The sequence below is a fragment of the Oryzias latipes genome, chromosome 21 (assembly GCF_053564925.1).
Source record: "Oryzias latipes strain Hd-rR chromosome 21, Olatipes_Hd-rR_3.1".
NCBI classification, from domain to species: Eukaryota; Metazoa; Chordata; class Actinopteri; order Beloniformes; family Adrianichthyidae; genus Oryzias; species Oryzias latipes.
This window is the reverse complement of record NC_136257.1, coordinates 15,135,582-15,150,816: the sequence shown is the minus strand read 5'-3', so window position 1 is coordinate 15,150,816 and position 15,235 is coordinate 15,135,582. Positions and strand designations below refer to the sequence as shown.

Below are 15,235 nucleotides of genomic sequence, written 5' to 3'. Positions count from 1 at the left end.
GATGGTATGAGGTGCCGTGTAGGACATTATTCAGAATTAGCATTCATAAACACATATGAAATCTCTCACACACACTAGTGAAATGCTTGTATACATACAACTGAAAATATATTCATTCACATACACGTGTGAAATCTCTCACATACACATGTGAAAATGCTCTCACACACACATGTGAAAATGCTCTCACATACACATGTGAAAATGCTCTCACACACACTACTGAAAATGCTCTCACACACACAACTGAAAATGCTCTCACACACACTACTGAAAATGCTCTCACATACACATGTGAAAATGCTCTCACACACACTACTGAAAATGCTCTCACACACACTACTGAAAATGCTCTCACAAACACATGTGAAAATGCTCTCACACACAGTACTGAAAATGCTCTCACATACATGTGAAAATGCTCTCACACACAGTACCGAAAATGCTCTCACATACACATGTGAAAATGCTCTCACACACAGTACTGAAAATGCTCTCACACACACATGTGAAAATGCTCTCACACACAGTACGGAAAATGCTCTCACACACACATGTGAAAATGCTCTCACACACACTACTGAAAATGCTCTCACACACACTACCAAAATACTCACACACATACTACTGAAATTTTCAATAGAAACGACGGAAGGCATTTCAGTAGAGACAGTTTTTTTTAAACTTTATTAGAAACAAAGTTGGTCGACGGAAGGCATTTCAGTGGAAACGAACCTGTGTCCGAATTCCTGCCCTAATCCCTAATTACAAAAAACCCTATATAGTGCAGCACTATATAGTTCTCTATATAGTTCTCTAAATTTTAAAAGCAATTTGGACACCCATGTTCACTACTTTTTTCTTTTGGGTGTTGTTCATAAGGTGCTTGACACGAAAACAAATTGGCGCATTACCGCCACCACCTGGTCTGGAGGCGAACTACTCCTATTTAACGCAGAGAATGACACCTATTTGTCAGAGTAAAAACACAATAAATACGGACATTTTACAAAGGCTGCTCTGTTCTGATCATGGAAAACGTGGCTGATTTATAAATAATTAAATTACAAACACTTTGGTTTTGATTTAATGTATTTGTTCATAAATAAACCCCCAAGTTATTTATTCATGGCAATATTTATTTTTTGTTTTTATGCCACTGAACGATTAACCGGCTCTTGCGAAGAGGCATTTTCTTCTGTAGTTTTCTCACACCTTACTAAAAATGGCTTTGAATAAGAATCTGTCCGTGTTCATGGCAATAATTCAACCGTTTTTCGTGAGATCATTTTGTATCGTCCCCCGCCCCGCAGGAAAAAAAACAGGTATTTGTATTGGTATTATTAAAGAGATTCATGTCCCTCCTCCAGCCTCATCTTTTCATGCATTCCTCCTTTGTGTAATGTGCAACTTAATTATTAAATATATTTTCACAAATCCTGTTCGGTTAAAAGTGTGCGTGTGACCACGCGCAGACAGACAGCCTGAAGCGCGCTAAACCAGCTGGTAAAGATGCAGGTCAAAGTAAAAAAAAACATTGTAATGGTTCAACAGAGCTGAAAATCTATGAATTAATTTTTTCCTGATGGAAAAATACTTTTTTTTTTTTAGCTTCAGCCATTTCCCGTTTTTGCTGTTCTGGCCTCAGTTGGGCATCGGCACGCAGATCTGAACACCATGCGTGTCTCACGATGAAGCTCGTTTGAGGTTCTTTTCTGCTTTATCAATTGACATCATGTCCCTGCCAGGAAACCTGCTCCTTCCTTCCTCATCCAGCGCAGTGTTGCCAGATAGAGTCACAGCTCTTTCTGCTGCCCCAACTATCGTGCGTGCTCTCTGTGAAATACACTGGGAGCGCGGGGGAAAATAACTCTCAGCTGCAGAGGATGTGAACAGGTGAAGAGGTAGAGAGGAGAAGCAGGTAAAGAGGCGGGGGAGGGGCTTTGGCTTCAAACCCTGTCAGAGAGATGAAAACGCGGGCGTCAGATTGAGACGCAGCTTTCCCTGCGGGAGTTGAAGCAGAGACTTTCCCTGGGATGATTTTATGAACTCAAACATGGAAACATGATTACCAAGTAGAACTCTTCAAAATAATAAACCTGATCTCCCTATTCTCAGTGTCTACCATGCACTGATGCACACATCGCTCCATGCAGCGATCAGACCATAACCTCTAGCTGGTAGCTCCGCCCACACGCGACCGCGGTATCAGGCTTTAAAGAACACAATTTCTAAGAGGCGGGGCGGGGCGTTGCACACCCCCAACAACAGGTTAGATGACAGTGGCCATTAGGCGTCTCTACCTGGTGCTTTCACGGAGCTTCAGTACATAAGACTCCAAAAGCCGCACAGCCTAATGTGGTCCGCTAATATATATTCATGATTCATGATTCATGATGATTCCCGCTGGGTTTTTTTTCTGCCGCCCGCTCCCGCCCGCAGCACAATTCAAACCGCCCAATCACGCGAGATTTTGGCAATCCCAATGCAGCCCTCTACATCGATCCACACTGGTTTTTCGTAGAGACTTCTGGGAAATTTCTAGTGCAGGCTGCCGATACACATCACCATAGCAACGCTTTTGACTGCCGTTAAATCTCGCGATAATCAGCCAACTTCCATTTCTACTGAAATGCCTTCCGTTTCTATCGAAATTTTCAGTAGTATGTGTGAGAGGATTTTGGTAGTGTGTGTGAGAGCATTTTCAGTAGTGTGTGAGAGCATTTTCACATGTGTATGTGAGAGCATTTTCAGTTGTGTGTGTGAGAGCATTTTCAGTAGTGTGTGTGAGAGCATTTTCAGTAGTGTGTGTGAGAGCATTTTCAGTAGTGTGTGTGAGAGCATTTTCACATGTGTATGTGAGAGCATTTTCAGTAGTGTGTGTGAGAGCATTTTCAGTAGTGTGTGTGAGAGCATTTTCAGTAGTGTATGTGAGAGCATTTTCAGTAGTGTGTGTGAGAGCATTTTCACATGTGTATGTGAGAGCATTTTCAGTAGTGTGTGTGAGAGCATTTTCAGGGTGTGTGAGAGCATTTTCAGTAGTGTGTGAGAGCATTTTCACATGTGTATGTGAGAGCATTTTCAGTAGTGTGTGTGAGAGCATTTTCAGTAGTGTGTGTGAGAGCATTTTCAGTAGTGTGTGTGAGAGCATTTTCAGTAGTGTGTGTGAGAGCATTTTCACATGTGTATGTGAGAGCATTTTCAGTACTGTGTGTGAGAGCATTTTCAGTAGTGTGTGTGAGAGCATTTTCAGTAGTGTGTGTGAGAGCATTTTCAGTAGTGTGTGTGAGAGCATTTTCAGTAGTGTGTGTGAGAGCATTTTCAGTAGTGTGTGTGAGAGCATTTTCACATGTGTATGTGAGAGCATTTTCAGTACTGTGTGTGAGAGCATTTTCAGTAGTGTGTGTGAGAGCATTTTCAGTAGTGTATGTGAGAGCATTTTCAGTAGTGTGTGTGAGAGCATTTTCACATGTGTATGTGAGAGCATTTTCAGTAGTGTGTGTGAGAGCATTTTCAGGGTGTGTGAGAGCATTTTCAGTAGTGTGTGAGAGCATTTTCACATGTGTATGTGAGAGCATTTTCAGTAGTGTGTGTGAGAGCATTTTCAGTAGTGTGTGTGAGAGCATTTTCAGTAGTGTGTGTGAGAGCATTTTCAGTTGTGTGTGTGAGAGCATTTTTGATAGTGTGTGTGAGAGCATTTTCACATGTGTATGTGAGAGATTTCACATGTGTATGTGAATGAATATATTTTCAGTTGCATGTATACAAGCATTTCACTAGTGTGTGTGAGAGATTTCATAGTTGTCTTTGAATGCTAATTCTGAATAATGTCCTACACGGCAACTTATAAGATGGTTCCCACCAGTGACCAAAGGGGGAGACAGAGCTCAGACTTCTGACAGAGCCCCCCTCCTGCGAGTGGCTCCAGAAGCGAGGGGACATCCGACGCTGGAGTCAGCCATGAGCTCAGGGTGCTGGTCTTTCGGGGTGGCATTGGTGGAAGTTGTTGATCAGGGAGGGATCAAGGATGTCGTCAGGAGCAAACCAGGAAATATTGAAGCAGATCCCTCGGCCCCAGGAATCTAGGATCTCCCTGACTAGATAGGGCGCCTCGCCTTCCACCATCAATGGGGGCATGTCGATGTCAGCGGGTTCAGGCCGCGGCCCCCCATCCGGACTTCCACTAGCGGACTTCAGCAAAGAGATACGGAAGGTGGGTGAGACGCAAAACGTAAAATATTTTTAAACAACAACAACGGGGGTCGGGGGAACCCAAAGGCGCTTCAACCCAGGTGCGCAGATTACTTTTCAAAATGAGGCCAAGACATGGTACCAGTTTAAACACAATTTCCTTAACACTAAAATGTATTAAAAACAAGGGACTCAACACACTGGTTAGGGAAAAGTGGGGGAGGAGTCCCTTCGAGGGCCAAGGTTTAACAATGGAGTGCAGGGCCGACCGTGGAGGAGATTGGCAACCAAGATAAAGAGAAACACCCGCATCCGCCCTCGACTGCCACCCAAACCACATTGCAACTGCCCCTTTTGAGGTCTCCTACGGGTGGTGGGCCCATGGGAGAGTGGTCCCACGTCGCTCCTTCAGGCTATGCCCGACTGGGGCCCGTGGGAAGAGCCCCGGTCACCAGGCGCTCGCCTGCGAGCCCCAACCCTGGCTCCAGAGTGGGGCCCGGTGACGCCAATCCGGGCGACGTTATCGGGTCCTTGGTCTTTCCTTTCATCAGGGGGTTCTGAACCGCTCTCTGTCTGGCTCGTCATCCAGGACCTGCAATGGGAAACCCTACCAGGGGTTTAAGCCCCAGACAGCTTAGCTCCTGGGATCACTCGAGCTCTCAAACTCCCCCACCACGTTAAGTTGGCAGTTCACGGGGAAGAAAAATAAAATAAACATAAAAATAAATCAACAACAATCAATGTCCACCCCCACTCACACACACCAACACACACACCATAAAACCAACAGCCAGAACGTCCTAATTTTCAAAAACCATTTCAGAAAATAGAAACAAGCCCAAATCTCTTTTTAAAACAATTGATATTTTAATAAACAAAGATTTCAACAAGATCTCCATGCCATCATCTAATGCTGCATGTGAGGACTTTGCAGACCACTTCATGGGTAAAATCCATGCTATAACATCAAATATTTCATCTTTGTAATACACTGGTTTTAACAGATCACCAGCATTGTTTTTACCAGAAGAAACACTGGGGAGTTTTGTACTGGTTGATGCAGAGATACTGAAAACACACCCAATGACAATCTGTGGGTTACGATATTATCTCTAAACAGTGTAGAAACGCCTCCACTCTTTTTACTTTCTTGTATTTCAGATTCAGATTTGTAGTTGGAGGGAGTTGATTTGACTAGAATGATATTACCTGTGTTTTTGCCAAGCCATGTTTCAGTTAACATCTGTAGAAAATGTATGTTTTAATATATTATTCTTTATTATGTTACAGCTTTATCTTTAGTGTGAAGTGAACTTATTTTGAACTATCCAGATTTATGGTCGTGTGACATTCCTTTTTGCTTTATGGTTGCAGCATCCTGTGAAGAAATAGGATGTTCTTTGTGCAAAGTTAGGAGTTTTACATAGGTGCCATAAAATATGCCATGGACCATATCCGTACCATCTGGGTTGAAGATTCTTCCCCTGGGAAAGTGTGAAGATTCGTGTTCTCATGTGGAGGTTGGAGCTGACCTTTGCTCTGGATACCGGTAAAGGAACCTTGAGTTGTCCAGGAATGATTTACTCTGACCAGATGGGGACTCTTTTGATCATCGGACTGGGTGTGCGCCGGTGAAACGGGCCCCCGAGAGGCGGAGCGGATTTGAAGCTGGCAACCTTCATCTATTGGCCGGTGATAGCAGGCGGGCTATCAGCTGACGAATCAGAGCGACCAGGGGCGGAGATCCAGCGACCATGCTCTTTCCGGAAGGCGGAGATTCAAACACATCTTAAAAAGACTGGTTTTAAAGTTTTCCATTGTTCTTAGGAAAATCTACGAGTAATTCGCATGTAACTTGTGCGTCAGTAGATCTTTACTTGAGAATCCAGTATCTGGATTTTCCTAAGAACAATGGAAAACTTTAAACATCTGTGACTGGCTGGCTTGGTTCTGAGGCGAGGCAAGCTGGAGGGTTTGGCGGCAGAAACCGGAGGACTTGGCTTGAGCTGGATACGAGGATCGGACGAGGATCGGACGAGGAGCATGGACAAGCAACAGCGACCAGAGGAGCACTCGTGGTGATCTTTCCTGTAGGTGAGTCGAAGAATAGGATTTAGCGAGGTATAATCAGACATGAACGAGAACTTGAGTTGACCAGACTATGCACCGTAGTGGAACAACGAACTGGCTTTAAATGGTGGCAGTGGATCTCCTTAACGTGGCTGATCTAAGAGAATCAGGACCAAACAAAGTACCAGGAGGGCATGGTGCGTGATTGGGTATCTCACCTTGGGCTTGTTGGACCTTGGTTTCGATGTCCCAGGTGAGACTGCCCACAAAACAGGAAGTAGGGATGATGGTAGACTCAGTGGTGGATCCTGTGGAGTTGTATTTTCTGAAGAGCGCATCCGGCTTGACATTGCGGCTTCCAGGACGGTAAGTGATGGTAAAATTAAAACGATCGAAGAACAGGCACCAGCAGGCCTGACGGGAGTTCAATCGCTTAGCAGTTCGTAAATAGGCGAGATTTTTGTGGTCTGTCCAAACAATAAACGGTTGTTCTGCCCCCTCCAGCCAGTGACGCCATTCTTCAAGATCGAGCTTTATAGCCCACAGTTCACGGTTCCCGACATCATAGTTTTGCTCAGCTGGGGTGAGTTTGCGAGAATAGAGGCCGCATGTTTGAGTTTCCCTGATGAATCTTCACATTGAGAGAGTACGGCCCCAACTCCAGAATCGGAGGCGTCGACTTCGACAATGAATTGCTTCTGTACGTCAGGTTGAATGAGAATTGGGGCGGATACAAAAAGTTTCTTGAGTTTGGTGAAAGCGGTGTCAGCTGCCGGAATCCAGACGTATTGTCTATTGACAGAGGTGAGTTGAGTGAGGGGTGCAGCAATGCTGCTATAATTACGAATAAATCGTCTATAGAAGCCCAGGAATTGTTGTCATTTTTTCCTTGTCTAGGGGACCTCCCAACTGGAAACGGCTTCAAACTTTGGCTGTGTCTAGACGAATGTTGCCAGCCTCAATGATACAGCCCAAAAAGGGAACGGTGGAGACGTGAAACTCGCATTTTTCTGACTTAACAAATAATTGATTTTCTAACAACCTTTCCAAAACGAGACGGACATGGTGTTTGTGTTGAGATTGATTGGTAGAGTAAATGAGGATATCATCTAAATAAACGAAGACAAATCTATTGAAGAAGTCCCGAAGGACATCATAAAACAAGCCTCTGGAAAATGGCGGGGGCGTTAGTGAGTCCAAAAGGCATGACAAGGTATTCGTAGTGGCATAAAGGTGTATTAAAGGCTGTTTTCCATTCGTCGCCTTCTCGGATGCGAACTAGATGATAGGCATTGCAGAGATCTAATTTTGAAAAAACATGTGCCTTTTGGACTGAATTGAATACGCAATTAATAAGAGGAAGAGCATACTTGTCTTTTACTGTTATTTGATTCAAGTCACAATAGTCAATGCAGGGTCTCAAGCATTTATCTTTCTTTTCCACGAAGAAGAAACCTGCACCGACCGGAAAAGATGAGGGATGGATGTGACCCAAGGAGAGAGCTTACTAGATGTAATTCTCCATGTTTTTGTTTTTTTAGGTCCTGACAGATTGAATAATTTCCCTTTAGGGAGGGGTGCGCCATTAAGGAGTTCGATAGCGCAGTCATAAGGCCTGTGGGTTGGCAAGGCGCTAGCCTTTGGTTTTGCAAAATACCGACTTAAGATCATGATAGCAAGAAGGTACTCTAGACAAATCTATGTTTTCTTCTAAATCAGGTACTGAAGCAGTGGTGGACGGAATAGCGGAATGAAGGCAATTAGCCACACAAAAGGTACTATAGTTTGAAATACGGGGTGTAAACCAGTCAATTTGAGGGTTATGGAGTTGGAGCCAGGAGAACCCCAAGATTATAGGGGTCTGGGGACACTGAGTGACAAAAAATCTAAGATATTCTCTGTGGTTACCGGAGGTGAGAATGAGAATGGGTTTGGTACGATTAGTGAACCGGGAAAGTTGTTTACCACCTAACCCGGCCGCGTTGACAGGAGAATCGAAAGGTTCGGTGGGTAACGAGAGTTGTGTTCAGCGCAAGAGACAATGGGAGCCCAAAATTCATGAACGAGATTTTAGTGAGAGATCTTGACAGGAACAAAAAGAAATTTATTTTCTTTGGTGTTTACAGAATTATTTCCCCGTGGTCTGTTATCTAACGAGGGGGCTCTAGAGTTTGAACGGAGGGTGCATTGAGATACTAAGTGACCAAAGTTCCCACAGTGAAAGCATAACCCCTCTTCCCTGCGTTTCTGTCTTTCTTCAATTGTGAGTTTAAAATGACAGACTTGCATAAGTTCTTCAGTGGCAGGTCCAGTCGATTCTTGCCCAGATTGTGGAAAAACATTTATCATAGAGTTGCGAGAGGGAGTGATGGATGTTTGCTTACGTTTTCGCTCAATTTGACGTTCTCTTAGCCGGACGTCTGATTGGATGGCTGCGGAAACAAGATCTTCAAAATTGTTAGCTTCAGGTTGTGAACATAAAGGATCCTTGATTTTTTCATTTAGTGATTGATAGAATATTCCCTTGAGTGCAGTATCGGGCCAGTCAGCCTCGACCGCCAGAATTTGAAAATCTATTACGTGCTCTTTTACCGAACGGTCGCATTGTTTGAGACTCAACAACCGTCGGATGGCTTCTGCCTGCCTGCATGGCTGATCGAACACCAGACGAAATTCTCTGATGAATCGGTCGAACGGGAGGTCAGAGATGGGATGAGCGGCCAGAAAAGCTTGGGCCCACTGGAGTGCTTTATTCCAGAGAGCGTTAACAATTAGAGGGCAATTTTGCTGTGATCGGTTTGGTCGTACCTGGGTGCTTGTTGAAATATGAGCTGACATTGTAGTAAAAATCCTCCGCAGGCTTTAACATCTCCAAGAAAGGGTTCCGGCTGGAAGCGGAAGTTGGATACGCAATGCTACTTTGAGGTGTCACATGACTTCCACCACCTGAGCTTTATTTAAACTAGCACAGATACACAATAACAAATTGATGTTGTAGTAAATGTTATGAAAGGTTATGATTCAGTAACAGGGGAGAGTCGTTTGCAGAGTGTTTGTTTGGCAATGAGATAATAAAAAGAGACGTGTCACATGAAGAGAAGGCTGAAAACTGAATGTTATTGTGTTGGAGTGTAAAGATCGGTGGGTATCATGCAAATGTGACAGACAGGGCTGTGGGTGGTGGTTTGTCCCTCATGGTGTTCCATAGTTTAACATTCATGGCCAGCACGTGTCTGTTGAGCTGTGATTGGCTCACAAGGCTGATAAATAGCAGCAGTGGGAGTTCCAGCTAGATGCTGGTTTCCTGGTTTGGCCTTGGTGGGTGAGCTTGACATGTGGACCTTTTTTACTAAAGCTTTTAATCATTTGAGTCCTTTTACTAAGGTTTTAAGCATTTGAGTTTGCAACATTTTAAATTCTATTAATATTAACAATGGTGGTGGAATGAGTTCTGACCCTGGGGCATGAGAGGTAATATAAGGGTTTGTAAAACATGTGTTTGTCCCAGGGGAGAACTAACTTTTCTTTTTCCAGCAGAGTTGCCACTGCTGTTTTGCTTGTAATGTTTTTAGTCATTGTTTTTAATTTTTTAACAAACCTTGACACCCTTGCTTTTATCCATTTTTAAACTGTTTTGTGCTCATTTTAGTAACTTGGTGGTTGGACCTGGCTGAAGGTGGCTGCCTCCTCCTTTTATCCTTATGGTAGCTGGTGGGTGCCATACTTGGTGTTGTGTAAGGGGGACCCCCCTGTGTTCGGCCCATAAATTAGTGGTGTCCTGCTCAGGTCCACCTCTTCTGTTTTGTATTTTCTTTTAATCACTGTTTGGGTTGTGGTGTGTTTTTGTGTGCATTTGGGCCCTGAGCAGGTACTCCTGGTGAGGGTTTGGATCAGAGATCTCCCTTGGTGGTGTTTGGGGCTACCCACCGGTGCAGTGGGGCTGAGGCGATCCTGGAGGCAGGCGCCCTCATGCGGTGTTAGAGTGCGGTCGAACTGTCTGAGTTTATTTTAACCTTTTTTATGGAACTTGTGTCAAGTTTTTAATAAATTGTATATTTTTAACCTCTATCAAATCCAGTCTCCATTTGGTGTGCAAATGTAAGAGGGCATTCGGTCACACATAGTAAAACACGACAATCTGTTAAACATAAGTAGAGAGTATTTTCTAAAGGCTATAAAAAACGAGATTATAAGGGAGTTGTTGATATAAATGGGCACGGCAATGGGGGTGCTAAATATGTCTATACAAAGCCCTTTTTGCACCAGCTATGCAAAGCCCTGCATTGCTGTTGCAAAATGCTAGCAAAGCCTGCTGCCCGTTCATTTACAAGATCCAGTTTAAAAAAAAATGTTTTTAACTTGCCTTCTGTTCTTCCATTAGCAAAATGACCTCCTACGGAAAGCCTTGAGCATGCAAAAAGACACTTACAGACGTCACTTTTGTTGGTTTCACTCCTGCAGCTCCTCGGACTCTGCACTGCTGAAGGATGTGGCTCACACGCGCCAGTAGCGCATAATTCTGAGATTAAAGTCAAAATTCTGAGATTAAAGTCAGAATTCAGAGAAAAAAGTCAGAATTTTCTATGCCTTTTTTTTGTTCTCCATGGCCCTAATCCTCTTTTGTATATAATTGATTAAATATGATAAGTTTACATAAAGATCTGTAACTGAGTGCAGCAAATTTGAGATTAGTTTCAATGGGACTGGGTATAGCCTTATAGCAGCGGATGTGAACTAGATTTTTTTTGATTGGGCAATCTAACCCTAGAGACTGCCCAATCAAAATCAGTCATCAGAAGAAAGATGTCCATCACAGGTGGACACTTTGATGTAACCTTCACCATGACTGTAACTCCTGGGACACTGGAGTGTCATGGTGCCTGTCGGGCTCCTCCCCCTCCAACACTGCCAGCCATGCTTTCTAATCATCTCCAGCTGACACCACTCATCTCATCTACCTGCTGCTTAAAAGGAGACCCAACGCATCAGTTCAACGCCAGTTCGTTAACCTCTATGGTGACTAGTCTGGTCTCATGTCATGCTAAGTCTCGCTATTGTCTTAGTCCTCGCTTTGACACTAACTCTGATCTCCTGCTCCAGGAAACCCTCGTCACGAGTGACGTCAGTAGGAACCTCGGATCCATCCACAGCAGCCCACCGGACCACGTCATCCACGCGGACCACGTTCGTACCTCCAGCCTCGCCACTAGCCACAGCTGCCTCGGAACCGACGTCAACGCCTCAGTTCTCCCAGGAATCAAAATAAACTTCTGCTTACCTGTCACTACCAGTCTCGCTCTCTCTGGGTTCCAGCATCTGGGTCCTCCCGCTTGGAAAACATGACATGGAGGCCCGTTTCATCCTAGCTCCTGGAGATAGCACCTCTAGAGGCACGCGGGAGAGGTAGAGTAGAGGGTAATTTGGGTGATGGACCAGGAAGGCAGGAGCTGGACAGAATTTTGGTGAACAATGGGGTAGACATGCCGGAGGGGGTTTGGATGATAGGTGGGAAGGACGTGTTGGAGGGACTTTGGGAGAATGACAAGGAGGGGGCGCAGAAGGGGTAGGAGAGCTCCTATGTGGGAAAAAAAAATCGAAGGAGGTCCTTCAACAGGAAAAAGAGGGCCTACAAAGAAAATAATCTGGAAAATAAAAATGCTGTGCAAGCTGAGTTGAGGTGCTCTCTGAGAAGCTCTAGAGAAAACTACAAAGCTAAGATAGAGGGGAAATTGAGAACAAACAATATAAAAGAAGTGTGGGATGGAATGAAAACAATCACAGGGTGTAAAAAGGGGGCAGCATCTGGAGGAGACAGTGTGGAGTGAGCCAATGATCTAAATGATCATTTTAATAGGTTTAATTCATCCGCAAACCCCCCACCTACCTCATCCTGTGCCCCCTTATTCCCTCCTCATCCTACAAATGAACCTGCACTGGTGATATCAGGTCTCCCTCAGTACACCTCACTTACTGAACATCAGGTAAGAAGAGAGTTGAAGAAACTGAAGACCAGGAAAGCACCAGGCCCAGATGGGTTGTGCTCCAGGCTCCTGAAGACATGCGCAGATGAGCTAGGAGGTCCTCTCCATAGGAGGTCCTCTCCAGCATCTCTCTAACCTGAGCCTGCACCTTGGTACAATACCAACACTCTGGAAGACCTCATGCATCATTCCTCTGCCCAAGGCCAAGCAGCCTAGGGACAAAAGACTACAGACCAATTGCACTGACCTCTCACATAATGAAAACCATTGAAAAAGTTAGTGCTGCAGATGCTGAAGTCCCAGGTGCAACATGCCCAGGATCCATTGCAGTTTGCGTATAGGGAGAAGGTGGGAGTGGAAGATGCCGTCCTGCATCTCCTCCACCGCACTTTGTCTTACCTCGAAGAGGGGGTGTGTGCAGTGAGAATGTTGTTCTTTGATTTCTCCAGCGCATTTGACACAATTTGACACAATCCAACCCCCAATGCTGCAGGAAAACTCAGGAGTATGTCAGTGGAGCCATACTGAATATCCTGGATCATGGACTACCTCAAGGACAGACCCCAGTTTGTCAGAATGGGGGCCAGCCTTTCCAGAACACTTTGCAGCAGTGTGGGAGTACCTCAAGGTACAGTTCTTTCCCCGATGTTGTTTGCTCTGTACACGACCGACTTCCAACACAACACGGAGGCTTGCCACATCCAGAAATTTTTAGACGATACGTCATTGTGGACTGCATTAAGGAGGACAAGGAGGTGGAGTACAGGCAGCTGTTGCAGGATTTTGTTCTTTGGTCCAAGCAGAACCAGCTACAGTTATACATCAGGAAAACCAAAGAACTCATTCTGGACTTCAGAAGACAACCCCCTCTCTCCCAGTAAATTTGCATGGACGGTGACCTGGTGGCTTATAAATACCTGGGAGTGGTTTTGGACAAGAAACTGGACTGGAACGAGAACACCACCCTGCTCAGCAAAAAATGTCAAACCAGGATGTACTTCCTGCGAAGGCTGGCATCTTTTAACATCTCCACCAAGCTTTGTTTTATCAAACAGTCATTTAAAGTGCTCTGCTGTACGCTGTGGTGTGCAGCACAAGCAGAAAACCCTGACCCGACTAAACAAGCTCATCAGGAGGGCTAGCTCTATTGTGGGACTGAAGCTGGCCACAGTGGAGGAGGTGGCTGAACAACGAACATTGTCCAGACTTCAGGGAATTATGGACAATGTGACACACCCTCTGCATGAGGCCTTCAGTGAATGGAGGAGCCTTTTCAGCAGCAGACTTTTATCCTAACGCTGCATCACGGACAGACTTAGAAAGTCTTTTGTCCCACGAGCCATCAGACTGCACAACACTCTGCTTTTACTTTAGTTTTTGATTAAGCTGAATTTCTGGGAAACTTGACTTGTTTTTAGGAATTGCTCATACTTGCTTTTATCTTTTTTATCCTTTTATATTTTTATCTATTTATTGTGTTTTTATTTGTTTTAGGAATGATTGTGTTTTTAAGTATGGGCAGCTGGCCACTTAAAATTTCCTTCGGGATCATTAAAGTCTATCTATCTATCTATCTATCTATCTATCTATCTATCTATCTATCTATCTATCTATCTATCTATCTATCTATCTATCTATCTATCTATCTATCTATCTATCTATCTATCTATCTATCTATCTATCTATCTATCTATCTATCTATCTATCTATCTATCTATCTATCTATCTATCTATCTATCTATCTATCTATCTATCTATCTATCTATCTATCTATCTATCTATCTATCTATCTATCCATCCATCCATCTATCTATCCATCTATCCATCCATTTATCCATCCATCCATCCATCCATCCATCCATCCATCCATGAGAGCTCCTATGTGGTGTGACGCCCATGGTGTTAGTGGGTTCCTTACTGTTAAAAAACTGGAGTAATATGTATGAAACATTAGAAAGGAGAGGTTCTAGCAAGACAGCTTAAGGGTTCAAAATCCAAACAAGCTATTTGCGTGGTGACAACACAGGCTGGGGAGATGGTCATAGATCAGCAACAGATAAATGATGCCTTCCGAGACAGCTCGGATGATACTTGTAACTCTGTCTCCTGAAGAGGCCTCTGTCTTGGATGCACCAATACAACAGCAGGAGATCCTAGCAGCTATTACTAAATCCTTACTGCCACACAAGTCACCAGGTTAAGATGGGCTGCTGAGTTAGTTTTATTCAGCTTCCTCTGTTCAATTGTTCATAATTCTTGAAAAAAATTGCTTACAATGTAGGACATATTTTGGTCTGGTTAGAATGAGTTTACTAGTCCCAATTGTATCTAATGTTTTCTTCCAACCTTTAGTCCAAGACTCTACATTTCTCAGGTGGCAACAAGCAGGGCTGACAACTCTCAATCATTTATTTACTAAAAATAAGTTTGCAGCTTTTCAGCAGATATCTAGTAAGTACAAACTTCCAACTTCTCTCTTTTTTTTAGATCCTTGCAGATTCAGCACGTTGTCTCAGTATCCATCCTAGGGTTCCCAGACAAACCTCCAAACAATGAGATGGATGAGATCATGATTTTTGATCCCTCCAAAAAAAAAAAGCAATTTCAGCAATGACAGGTCTAATTTTATGTCTGAATGCAACTTCAATGTCAGTCACTAAATGAGGTTGTGAGATGGATTTTCAAATTAAGATCAGTGAATCAGAATGGCATGATGTTTTGAGGAAGATTCACTCAAAACTGCACTACTCAAAAGGAGTGCAGTTATAACCACTGCAGTAGTTGCAATACTTTTTAAGTACAAGCACAAACCACATATTTTGACAAAGACGGTTACATTCAGTAGAATTGACCAACCTTATAATCATTTGAAATAGATAGAACTAAAATAAGAGGTCAGAAAAGCTTAAGTAGAAAAAAAGAGGGGAGGGTGAGTAAAATATTATAAAAGGGCATTACAGCAGGAAGTTTAGGAGAAGGGAGGGTGAGTAAAA

At 43.9% G+C, this 15,235-nt stretch overlaps 1 long non-coding RNA gene across 1 annotated transcript; it reads left to right on the top strand.

The window, feature by feature from the left end:
- Positions 1-11,114: 11,114 nt before the first annotated feature.
- LOC144988752 (uncharacterized) lies at positions 11,115-11,545 on the top strand. Its single transcript, XR_013652739.1, has 2 exons — positions 11,115-11,277; positions 11,362-11,545. It is a non-coding gene; the product is annotated as an uncharacterized LOC144988752 (long non-coding RNA).
- Positions 11,546-15,235: the final 3,690 nt, after the last annotated feature.